The 13,736-nt window shown below is 38.1% G+C and overlaps 1 long non-coding RNA gene across 3 annotated transcripts in view; it reads right to left on the bottom strand.

Moving 5' to 3' along the window:
* Positions 1-13,736, bottom strand: part of LOC118546359 (uncharacterized) — a 566,662-nt gene that overhangs the window by 225,207 nt on the left and 327,719 nt on the right. For all 3 annotated transcript variants that reach the window (XR_013443080.1, XR_013443082.1, XR_013443081.1), the window contains one exon: positions 7,095-7,197. This is a non-coding gene — a long non-coding RNA (uncharacterized LOC118546359). The remainder of the gene's footprint in view (positions 1-7,094; positions 7,198-13,736) is intronic.

The following is a 13,736-nucleotide window of genomic DNA, read 5'->3' as shown; positions in this document are numbered from 1 at the left end:
CAAGAATATACAATGGGGAAAGGATTTTCAGTAAATGGGTGTTGGGAACCTGGACAGCAACATGTAAAAGAATGAAATCGGACCCCTGTCTTATACCATACACAAAAATCAACTCAAAATGGATTAAAGACTTGAATACAAGACTTGAAGCCATAAAACTCCTAGGAAAAAACACTGGGGTTAAGCTATTTGACAATGGTCTTGCCAATTAGTTTTTTAGAACTGATATCAAAAGCAAAGACAAAAAAAGCAAAACTAAACAAGTGGGACTATATCAAACTAAAAAGCTCTGCACAGCAAAGGAAACCATCAACAAAGTGAAAAAGCAATCTACTGAATGGGAGAAAATGTTTGCAAACCCTATATCTGATAAGGGGTTAGTATCTAAACTATATAAAGAACTCATAGCAAAAACTTGGTAGCAGTAATAATAATATTATTAAAAATAGGCAGAGAAATTGAGTAGGCATTTTTCCAAAGACATACAAATGGCCAACAGTACTTGGAAAGGTGCTCAACATCACTAATCATCAGGGAAATTCAAATAAAAACTACAATAAGATATCAGCTCTCATCTGTTAGAATGTCTATCATCAAAAATACAAGAGATAACAAGTGTTGGTGAGAATGTGGAGAAAAAGGAACCCTTGTACACTGTGGTGGAAATGTAAACTAATGCAGCCACTATGGAAGAGTATGGAGGTTCCTCAAAGAAAAAGAGAGTATCTTATGATCCAGCAATTCCACTTCTGGGTATATATTCAAAGGAAACAAAATAACTACCTCAAAAAGATATCCTTATCCCTATGTTCATTGAGGCATTATTTACCATAGCCCAGATATGGAATTATCCTCAGTGTTTATCAGTGAATAAATGGATAAAGAAAATGTGATACACACACACACACACACACACACACACACACACACACACACAAACACATGCAGAAGACTATTATTCAGCCATAAAAAAAGAAGGAAATCTGGCCATTTTCAACAACATGTATGGACCTTGAGGGCATTATGCTAAGTGAAATAAATCAGAGAAAGACAAACACTGTATGGTCTCACTTATAAAAACTGGAATCTAAAAAATTGAACTCATAGAACAGATTGGTGGTTGCCAGAGGTGGGGGGTGGGATGGGGGGGGAAGTGGTTAAGTATGGTTAGAAGGTATAAACTTTCAGTTGTAAAATAAGTAAATCCTGGGGATATAATGTAGAGCATGGTGCCTATAATTAATAAAAATACACTGTATATTTGAAAGTTGCTAAGAAAATAAATCTTAATAGTTCTCATTATAAAAAACAATTTGAATCTATACGACTGATATTAATTAAATTTATTGTGATGATCATTTCACAATATATACGTGATCAAATCATTATATTGTACACCATGGACTAATACACAGTTTTATGTCAACTATATCTCAATAAAACTTGGAAAAAATACAGATGTTCCGGTTGCCAAACCAATTAAAACAGAATATCTGAAATCAGAGATTCTTTGGTATAGCCAGGGCTGAGAACCACTGATAAAGGACCACTGTCCTTTAGAGGTAGAAGGAACCGTAAAGACCACGAGTCTACAAAGACTTAGACCGTAACATAAGGCCGGAGTAGTGATCTGCTTAGTTTCTGGAGTGTCAGTAGCTTTTAAGGGACAGGGCATCCCTGCAGATAGTATACTATGGCTAGACTCTGTCTGGCATCTATGGCCCTATTTATCTAGAAAGTTTTCTCCCGTGACACTCTGGTTAATCAACCAGGCCATGATGAGCCAAGTTCTAAGATGTGTCATTAAAAATTTTAATTAGTTTGTTTGTGGCTGGTTGTTTCTTTCTTTCTTTAAGATTTTGTTTATTTATTTGAGAGAGAGAGAGAGAGAGCATGAGCAGGGAGGAGGGGCAGAGGGAGAGGGAGAAGCAAACTCCCCGCTGAGCAGGGAGCCCGATGTGGAACTCAATCCCAGGACCCTGGGATAATGACCTGAGCTGAAGGCAGATGCTTAACTGACTGGGCCAGCCAGGCGCCCTGGCTGGTTGTTTCTTTTAAGGATAGAAATACCAAAAAATATTTACAAAAAGAAGGAAATTAGAGATTCAAAATATCAGACTCTCACAATATCAAAACAAATACAAAGTATCAAAGAACAAGTTAATTTTACACAATTTACTCAATAAAATGAAAGAAAACTGGAATAAATGGAGAAAGTTATTATGTTCCTAGATGGTAAGACAAAATAGGTAAGAAGGGCAGTTTCCTTAAAATTATTTGGTAAGTTTGAAAAATTTCCAGTCAAAATCATAATGAAATATAAAAGTATGTAGCTTTACTAAGTGATTGTAAAGTTCATTTGGAAAAAGGAATGGAAAAGAATGTGTAAGAAAACACTGAAAAAGAGAGAACAAGGAGAGCGAATTTGTGGTGCCAACTTTTAATGTGTATTCTAAGTCCACAACAATTAAAATTATGTTGTAACAGTGAAAGAATGGGCGTTATAATGGTAAGAATAATTGCGAACAAAGCCTAGTATATCTGATAGTGTAATAAAAACAGCATTTCACATCAGTGAAAGTATAATTTTTTAAATATATTGAGACAATTAGTTCAGTATTTGGAAACAATTTTTAATTTCTATCTCAAACTATCTACTAAAATAAAAACCAATGAGATACAAATCAAGTTAATACTTAAAAGTACAAAAAACAGTAAAAATGAGCAAAAGATATGAATGACTAATATGTACATGAAAAAGGGTCCAACGTTAGTCATCAGCAAAATGCAAACTAAAATCACAAAAAACACCACCTGTCAAAATGGTTGAAATTAAAAACACTGACACCACCAAATGTTGGCAGGGATTTAGAGCAACTGGAACTCTTATGCATTGTTGGTGAGAGTGTAAAATAATATAAATTTTTTTTAAGTTCTAGCAGTTTCTTATAAAACTAAGTATACACTTTCCCAATGGTTCATTAACTCTACTTCTGGATATTTGCTCAAGAGGAATAAAAACATGTGTCCACAAGAAGACTTGTGCAAGAATTCATTTATAAGAGCCAAGAACTGAAATCTGGTATGCATCAGTTGGGCAATAGTAATATTCAACACAATGGAATATCAATAACAAAAAGGAATGAACTACTGATGCTAAAAATAATAATAATCATTATAATAAAAGCTGAATGCAAGAGGTCTTACATGAAAGTGCACACTGAATAACTCCATTTATATCAAGATTTACAATATGTAAAACTAATCTAAAATGAAAAACAAAAAACAAAAACAAAACCAGCAACCTCAGAACAGTGGCTAGGAAGGGGCATGATACACAATGTTAACATTCTATTTCTTTATAGGATTTTAGGTTACACAAGTGCATGCATTTGCTAAATTCAGCAAGGTGCATATTTTAAATTTGCACATTTTCTTGTAAGTAAAATTTACCACAAAATTTTAAAAAACTGAGGACTTGCCTATGGTTTAACTACAGCTTGCTCATCCCAGATTCCAATTCTCTGCTATTCCTGGAAAACCCAGTTTTGTGGTTAAAAAAATAATGTTTTCTAAGCTGTAAACAAATAATAGACGTCTACTTTATGACATGCTAATTTAGGGTGAAGTATACTGACATCTGCAATTTACTTTGAAATACATCCAAAAAAAAGGTAAATTGATAAAGATGTATAAAGAGGTAGCTATTTGGTAAAGAAAGTATAATAAAGTATCATGGTGGGCAGAATAATGTCCTCCCAAAGATATCCACATCTTAATTCCCAGGTGAATATTAAGGTTGCAGATGGAATTAAGTCAGCTCATCAGTTGATCCTGAGATAGGGAGGGTATCCTGTATTATCCAGGGGGACTCAATGCAATCACAAGAGTCAGTAGCATTGGAAGAGGTGGCAGGAGAGGAGAATCAGAGAGGTGTAACTGTGGCAGAAGTTCAAAGAGATGCCAGCGGCTGGCTTTGAAACTGGAGGAAGGAAGGCACGAGCCAAGGAACAAAGCAGTCTTTAACTTACACAACCGTCCCTGTATAAAATGTATGATTATCAATTCAAGGGAAAGTGACAAGAAAGTTTTCAAATCAGTTTGGAAAAAAAGAAAAAAACCCTAATAGAAAAAGCAATGGGGAAAACAAGCAAAAATCACCAAAAAAGATATAGTCAATAATCTTGTGAAAAAAATACTTGCCCTTTATCAGTACTCAAATGTATGCAAACTGAAATGGGAATTAAATAAGGTCTTGGAAAAGATCCATTTTTTTTTTTTATTATACTAGACAGTGTGGGTGAAGACACAGGGAAGGGGTGCCTCATATGGTCCTGGTGAGACTGAAAAATACTCAGGCTTTCTGAAGTGTAATTTTTTTATATTAAGGGTCTTAAACATGTTCATTATCTATATGCTGAAAATTTCATCTTCAGAAATTTCACAGGGAGATGTGAAAAAAAGGTTTTAAGTATATTCATTGAAGCAATGTTTGTAATTCAAAACACTGAAAACAATCTGAACATTTCACAACAGGATGATTGAATTACGTTTCACACATAAAACAGAAAACTATGCCACCATTAAGAGTATAATTTTTGACAAACATTGAATAATAGCAAGTCGTATGCTGGGGGGAAAGCAAGATATAAAACCATCAACAATGTAATCCCATTTTTGCTTAAAATTATATGTAAACATAATATTAGAAAAGTTATACACCTGGTTGTAAGTGGTGGTTATCTCTTCTAAGTGGTGGAGCTAAAGGGTCCTTTTTCTTTAACACTTTATGCGATATTCATCTACTACACCAGAATGTAAGCTCCTTGTGGGTAAGAAACAGCTCTTGTTCACCATCATACCTTCAGCTTCTTACAGTGTCCAGCACAGGAAGGATGCCCAACAAACCTTGATGGACTTATAAATTGAATAGTTTTCTCTTTATTTCCAAATTTTCTGTCATCAGAATTTTTGTAACCAAAATAGTCTTAACACAAGCATCTTTTTTTTTAAAGAAAAAAACAGCAAGACAAAACACGGTTTATGAGTAAAAATTTAGCACAATTCAAATGTCCAGTAGTTATTTTAAAATTTTGCTTTTTAAGTGTTTGGTGACCAACAGAAAATGCTTATTATAGAACATTAAGGAAAAATTAGGAAATGTAATTACACATGTAATATGATCTCCATATGTGAGCAAATACCTTAGAGAGAAAAGACTAAAAATATGAGAATGTTAACCACAGTTTTTGGAGGTTGGAATTATTTGTTATCTTTCCTTCTTTAACCTTTATCTCCTTTCCAAATTTCTGACAGTAAGAATGCATTATTCACATAGTCATAAAATGTTTAGGTTAAATTCTTTAAAATACCAGAGAGAAGAGGCAGCAAAATAAAGTGGGTAAGAGAAGGAGCCAGAACAAACTGTCTGGGTTGGAAGCTGGCTCTTCCTAGCTATGACCTTGAGCATTTAGCTCAACTCTCCTTCCTTTTCTGTAAAATAAGGAAAATAATAGAACCTACCTCACAAATATATCATCATAGTTGTTTTTACTTTATTTTAAAAAGTTAATACTCACAGCACTTAAAATAGCATCTAGCACATAATAAAGGCTATAGAAGTGTTTCTTAAAGGACGCCTGGGTGGCTCAGCTGGTTAAGCATCTGCCTTTGGCTCAGGTCATGATCCCAGGGTCCTGGGATCGAGCCCCACATCGGGCTCCCTGCTCAGCGGGGAGTCTGCTTCTCCCTCTCCCTCTGCTGCTCCCCCTGCTTGTGCTTTCTCTCTCTCTCTCTCTCTCTCTGACAAATAAATAAATTATATCTTAAAAAAAAAAAGAAGTAATTGTTAAAGTAAGTTATTAATGAACCAAGTCTCTGGAGAGCCACATGGTAACCATATTTCTTTTCCTCCTTTCCTTCCTTCCTTCCCTCTTCCTTTCTTCTGTCACCCACAGGTTCCTTCCCCTTTGGAGAAAGACATGTATTTAGGGAAGATGGGGCAACAGATTATCTAAGTCAACATATTGAGACAGCAGCAAACAAAAACTTAATGACTGGTTAGAATACTGGAAATCAGAAATAATGTGCCAATGTTTCTGTATGTGGTGATAAGAAGAATTGGGGGGGAGGAGGAGGTGGGAGATTGAAGACAAGATGAGCTAGGAGAAGGTAAGGAACTTGGGGCTTCATACCTCAATCATAGCACATACCCAGTGGCCAGCCTACCTTGGATCATTCCAACTGAATTGTGAGGGAGTCTGTAGAAAAGGGATGCACCCATCCCCCTCCACAAGGCAGCAGTTTTACCAAGAGCAAGTTGTGTGCAGGCAGGGGAGGCCCTAACTAGTTCCTTTCAGCTCTACCCTATTTAGCCAATGTCCTGAGACATTTCTCCCCCCAGGTGCGGCTTCTTGATGCCTTGGTTAAACCTGGTCTGAGTCAGTGCAGGGAACCCAGTGTTTCCCATCAGGATGACCGCTCCATTGTTTTCTCTGCAGAATGACACCAGCACTTGGGAAAAAGGAAAACATGTATCTTGTGTTGGTTCTGCTTCATTTTTAGAGAGCTACCATTTCTTCTTCCTGTAATAATGTGTATGCCAGCATTATTCTCTATGGTTATACTTACTGTGTCTGTTTTTAACATTGCCTTTCAAAGGGTTAACCATACATTAATCAAATTAAAAAAGAACATGTTAAGTGAAATCCGCAGTCACACAACCTCTCTAAACAAATCTCAGAAAGTTGAAAATAAACAGTTTAACCTGCCAATCAGTTATCCAGGGAACACTAAGACACCCTCTCTTTAATTTTTTCAGATTACATCAAAACCCTGGCTTCAGATCAGAATTGCAGAATGCTTGCACGCTAGTGAGCTTGGAACCTATTGCAAGTCAGTCACATTACTCTTCCTTAAATGTCAAAACAGTGAGTACAGCATCTCCCGAGAACCATAAACAGCCGGCAGAGACTTAATACCAAGATGAAACCTTTCCAGACAAGTCCCCTCTTTTTACCATTTAATTAAGATTACAGTTTGGATCTAACATGAACACTTGCCAGACCATTTCCACCAGAGCTCTTAAGACCCACCTTCCTCTGGGTCCTTTGAGGAAGACTTTGTGATCCACCACATTTGGACCAAAAGGAAGGCAGTTGCTGCCCTGTGCTCTCTCAAGAGAAGCAGGAAATCCACCTAAGTGAGCAGAGAGCCAGAAGTTAGAAAATACATGGCTTAACTTTAGGCTCAGAGAAATTTCTAAAAAGAGGAGAGTCCAGCTCAGTGACACCCCAGTCAGTTCTCAAAAGCAACAATCTGGTATAAAAAAGGAAAAGCTCGACCTCATCTGGGCTGGCATAACCATAACCGGAGTGGCCTGGGGAGGCCCAGGAACAGATATCCAGAGCTGGGAATGTCCAAGAACAGTTTGAATTTGGGTGTTGAATGGGATCAGGAGTTGTGGGGCTGAGAACAGTTGGGTGTCTGTGCCAAGCATGACACCCACCCTGTAGTAAGTGATCACTGCTTTTGGCACATAAATAAACCAATTAAGCTTAATTAGCTAATTAAACTATAATCCAGGCTTTTGATTTTGTAGCAGTAGTTATGGTTCAGAAGGTCTGGGGTTTATCTTTTTAGGAGAACTTCTTATAAACCAATGAATAACCTGATTCTTAGCCAGTAGGGATGGTGTTGGTCTGGGGGAAAAAATATATTTTATCTTGTTGGCCTTCCTGACCCATCCCATTTTAGCCAAAGGCAACAATTAATGGCAGAATTTTGTTTGGTGACATATGTCATTTACTAGGTTTGTGTAAAAACAGTACTGAGATTGATGCCAGAACTTACACAGAATTTTGTCTCCTTCCGCCTATATGGTTCCTAGTTAGTCAACCCAACATCAGAGCATATGACCATAAACACACACACATAACAAACCACTACCGCCTGGACTTTGCATCAAGATAACCCTACAGAGTTAACCAAGTCTTCCTTTGGGTACTTACAATCTCAATCACTCATCTGCTAGATGATACAGTTAATAAAACAAGAATGCCCTGGAGCTGTTATCTAGAGTGCTCGCCAGAAACTGTGTTGTCAATTTGCCTACACAAGTGGACTCAGGGGACTGGTTCAACAGAGGCTGATATAAAGTCGCCCATCATTTATTCCTTTTCAGAGAAAACACAATTTCCCAGTGGGTAATACTTCCGTGAAGAGCTTGTCAAAACTCAAAATATCCTCCCCAGGGAAATCTATTTGCAGAGAAGATTTACAATCAGAAGGTTGTTGGATAAGCATCAAGTCTAAGCAAGAGGGTTTTTCTTGATCATATTAATGACAGGTGCCCTCAAGTATTAGCAGTCAGAATGCTGCCTACCTTTCCACTATGGGCACAATCCAAAACCATGTGAGTGGCCTGGAGAGTTGGGGCTCCTCCCCCCACTCAGTATTAAAGGTACACTGACACATTCTATCTTCTGATCCACTTGCTCAAATTCCATGGGACACCAGCCTTTTACTGAGATATTCTTGCTCATGCAATTTGGCCTCAGCTACCTGAATTCCTACATCTTTTCATTAAACAATTTCTTTGGCGGGGGTTGGGGGAGTACTACTGGTCCCTGATTTCATCTCTTATGTGTTGGTTCTTCCTAATTTCAGTCTCTGAGAGTAATTTTAAGTTTTTACATACTACTTTGCTGTCTTTTAATTGTCTTTACATCAAAAGATAGATAAAAATTGCAGTTACAGATTTTGGACCCATTATGCAACTGTCAGTGGTAGTATACACTGATTAAATGAGGGTAAGAGGGACTCCATCCTTGGACCACACAAATAACACTTGAATTCAGAATTCAACATGCAGCCATTTGTCCTTTAGCCACCATGAACTTCCTGTGGTTCTTAAGTTTGGTTCTAATAACCAGACATCCACTCAAATTAGCTTAAGTAAAAAGGTCAGGGGTGGTTCTCAAGACTACTTCTCACAGAAACTAATATGACAGGCCTAAAGTGAACGAGAACATGGAAGTGGGCCATGAGATTGGGGTGTTTCTGAGTGGTTTGACAATCTTTCATCTCTTTCTGATGATCAAGGGCTATGTGGTCACCTCATCCCACATCTTTATCTCCTCTCACCTTGGTCCGTTTCCTTTAGTGTGTATGGCTCAACTAGGCCATCAGCCTCAAGGCTATAGGACCTACCTAAGTCTACAGCTCCATGTTCCAAAAGTAATTTCAGAAGGACATCAAGATGTTTGTATAAATGAAGAGTAGAATAGGACTAAAATAAGTATGATAAGGCTACTCAAGGGACTGAGGTATAAACATGGCTCTGAACTTACAGGATTTCTTTACTGCCTTACAGAAGGATTTTTAAAATCTGCTATTTGATTTTTCTTTTTTTTTTACAGACACATATTGTATTCATCTCCTAGATCTGCCATAATCAAGTACGACAAACTGGGTGGCTTAAAACAAAATTCTGTCAACTCACATTTCTGGAGGCTAGTAGTGTGAAATCAAGGTGTTTTTAGGGTCCTGCTCCTTCTGAAACATGTAGGGGACTCCTTGCTTGCCTCTCCTCGTGGTTAGTCAGCAATCTTTGGCATCCCTCGGCTTGCCGATCAATCACTCCAATCCTCCCCCTTCACATGGCATTCTATGTGTCTTCATATCATCTTCCCTGTATGCGTGTCTGACTTTGTGTCAAAATTTCTCCTTTTTACAAGGACACCAGTCATATCGAATGAAGACCCACCCTAACGACCTCATATGGATTTGAGTACCTCTGTAAAGACTATTTCCAAATAAAGTCACATTGAGGTGCTGGGGATTGGAACAATTCAATCCTTAAATCACATACATAGAACTTTATATAAAGGCATAAATATGATCATATGCACAGAGTTTCATTTTTAATGAAGTGTTTTACTTTTTTCCCCTAAATTTGGCTCTGTACTTCCCTTCTCCCTTTTCTACTTTCATTCATCTTCATCATGCCATCTTCTTCCCCTTACCAAGGTAACCAATTTTTACAACCTAATATGTATCCTTTCTTAGTGTTCCCTGTAATGCTATCATCTCATTCAGATATATATACACACTTCTGTCAATTCTTTTCCCTCAAAAATAGAATCATTTTATGTACTTTTCTTAATAGTCTCTTATGAGAATTTCCTCCACATGGTCTGGTTCAGTTTTAATTCATTTTTTTATTGATTGCAAACATATTCCTTTGTGTGAGATGTATCATAAATTATTAAGCTACTACTCTGTTGATGGGCATGCCCCCTTTTTCCTGTTTTACACAATGCTGGAGTAAACCTCCTTAGACATAGATCCTTAAAACTGCTTTTATTTCTATGGGCTACAGTTAAGTATTGAACTGCTGGGTCAAGGCTACATGTACTTTTTATTTTAATAGATGTTGTCAAATTTCTTTCCCAGAAGATTTTAGCACATCACATTTCACCAGCAAAGTATCAGAGTACATCCCCTCACCCTCTCCCCCCATCAGCATACAGTATTATGGCTCTTTCTGCCAATCTAAGTATAAAATGGTGTTTTATCATTAATTTTAACTTGCCTCTCTCTGACAACTAGTGAATCTAAGCATCCTCTCATATGTTTATTGGTGTGTTGGCCATTTGAATTTACTCTTCAGTGAGCTGTTCATTTGTATCTTGAGTATCTTTCACCAACTCATTTTTTTCTCAAATTTAAGAGTTTATATTAGAAATATAAACCTGTTACATTACAGATGTAATTTTCTTATTTATGTATTGACTTTATAATTTTAAAAATTAAATATAATGATGCTGTCTTTCACAGCTTCTGGTCTTAATTTAAAACAGTCTCTCCCACCCTCAGAATGTTCACGTAGCCTACCAGATTTTTAAACAATCCCTTCATTGTTATATTTTTTACATTTAAATATTTGATCTATTTGAAGTGGATTTTTCCATGTAGTATCAGGTAGGAGTCGGTTTTTATTTTTTTTTCCAAATTGAGAGCCAGTACCATCTATTTTTTCTTACATCTTTTCTCCATAGTTCTATATTAAATCCTCACTTCTACTGGGATTTGTATCTGGCTCTAACAGCCAATTCAAAAAGAATGCATGAAAGCCTGGAAGGGTAACTGACATTTTGGCTATGATAGTGGTGGCGTGGTGACAATTTATTTATTCTTCACTTTGCATAGCTATATATTCTGATTTTTCCTAGAATGAGCATGCATTACTGGTATAACAAAAATAAATAAAGGGGAGAAAACAGTAAACACAACTAGTTTCATCATCCATAGTGTCCTAGGACAAAAACAAACTTCAGCTAGGGAGCAGCACTACTATTCCTGGAACAGAGACCTGAGAAGGTTTTTTCCCTGCCGGGAAGGGGTGGGCGTGGGGTGGGGGGCATGCAATAGGTTTGTTCCCACAGGACCCTGGAAAATCCCTTTCAAGGCCAGTTTTCCCCAGGGAGGGGACTGATTAAGTTCTGGGAGGTCATTTCATTTTGGCAGTTCATTGTGAAATGGGTGCTGAGGTGGTGATTTAAAGTGTGACTGGCAGGCAACTCATGTTCAAGCGCAATGAGTTTAATTGATTGGAAGAGCAGGTTGTTCTGAGCTGATGCAATAACCACTAGGGCTGGGTGTTGGGTTTCAGTGTGTGAAATGATGCAATAATTGCCTGTGTTAAACAGCAGCTGAATTCCTAGCAGCAGCTTAAGAGCTGAAGAGGGATCTTTGAATTGGCCATTAGAGAGCACAGTCAAATTCTGTGAAAGTGACCCTATCACCATAACCCCAGGGTGCAGCATCTGTCCCTAAAGTGTTAGGGGTCAGTTAAAGCTCTGAAGTCGCAGTAAAACAGTCCCATGGTGCTAATAAAACCCCTGCAGTAAACTTGCAGAGTCATGGTTGTTGACTGCCTAAATTAAGAAGTGGTGGGGTCCCCTTCCAGTGCAAAAGAACCACCATCAGCACAGCCCAAGTAACCTGAAGAAACTCCCCCACACTTCTCCAACTGGCGCATCACCCTGGGGAAGGTCAAAGTGTGAGGGGTGGGCCAAAACCTCCCACACCTCCCTGCAAGGCCTGGGACTTGGGGCCTCAGGGACTGGTGGACTGGGGTGGGGGGGGGCTGCAAATAAACGTGCATCCTGGAATTCTAGTTAATGCAGGAGGAATCCTCAAACAACCTTGAACAGTTTCTCTAAAACCACTTGAATAAGTGCAGTATCACATTTCTTGGTACTGCTTCTTATGCCACTCCTTAGAGGATGCAAATGGGGGCCCAGTAAAACTAACTAGGTGGGAAGCCACAACCCAGTGGTCCAGGTCAGCTGTTTCCTGAGGGTCTGTTAACCCAAGGATAAATTTTCCAGTGTGAGGAGTGCATTTCCTTCAGGTCATCCTCCTGAAAGCACTACTTCTCACAACTAAGTCCTTGACAATTACTGACCTTCCGTTAAGTTTGAGATAATATTCCTGATGTATCTTTGGAATAGGGCGATCCAATGATGATGGTAAAATTCAAAACTAAATGTTTGGGCAATCAGCCAAGTTTTGGGGGGAGAGGAAGAAGACACTCTCTTAACTGACAGCTGGAGGGCTTCATAAGGTCTGCATGCAAGGCCAGTCCACCTGCTTCCTGAGGTAGCATAGGGATGGAGCAATTTTGGGCTCCTCTATTACCAAACAGATATTAAGGCTCTAGAGTTTTACTTTATCATAATCATAATAATTTCCATCTTAAACATTTTAAAGCAGGTGTTTTCACATATCCACCTAAACCATTAAACAAACAAACAATAAAAATCTCAAAGCTCCTGTAGCTGTTTTAGCTTCGAGAAATAAAATAGAGCTTCCTGGTGTTTCTTCCAAGACAAACTGGCCAGGAGATAAGCGTCTAGTTAAATACTGGGGGATGTCTTCCAAAAATTATTACTTTGTCTTGGAACTATTTGTATTGATTCCATTGTTTATCTCAGAAATGGATAAAACCAAAAGAGTCTTAAGTTCCCTTTTAGGTGATTTCCTTGAATTATTTTTTACTTCCCATCACTTAATGAAGCTGGCCAGGTTTCTTTTTATTATTATTCGAATATAGTTGACACACAATGTTACATTAGTTTCAGGTGTACAACAAAGTGATTCAACAACTCTGTACAATGTGCTGTGCTCACCACAAGCGTAGCTACCATCTGTCACCACAGGACACTCTTAAAATATCATTGACTGTATTCCCTGTGCTGTACCTTTTATTCCCATGACTTACTCATTCCATCACTAAAAGCCTGTACCTCTCACTCCCCTTCACCCATTTTGCCCATCCCTCCATCCTGGCCATGTTTTCTCACTTGTGCTTGAGTTTTTGTTTGGGTTTTGCTCTTTACTAGTTTCTCCCCCTCTTTCATAGTTGTTTATGTGCTAGTGGAGAGTATCAAATCTGGCAATTGAAGCTGTAGTCCCAGATGTGCCAGGTCATTACGCAAATCAAACTAGGTTTAAATCAGTAGCAACACCCTTGATAGCAGGTAAAAAGAGAAATTCCCTTTTCAAGAAACATAAAGTAGACTTGTATAAAGTTCCAATGTGGCAGCAGGGCATCAAGAGAGTTTGTAAACCTCCGCATCCCTAATGGCCTAGGAGCATGGCCTGCCTCCAGGACTGGGAATTCAGTATTTTCCAACTTGGAAGAGTTTAGATTGTCTTGATTTATGGAA

This window comes from Halichoerus grypus, chromosome 12, assembly GCF_964656455.1.
Source record: "Halichoerus grypus chromosome 12, mHalGry1.hap1.1, whole genome shotgun sequence".
Classification (NCBI taxonomy): domain Eukaryota; kingdom Metazoa; phylum Chordata; class Mammalia; order Carnivora; family Phocidae; genus Halichoerus; species Halichoerus grypus.
This window is presented reverse-complemented; position numbering and strand designations above follow the sequence as displayed.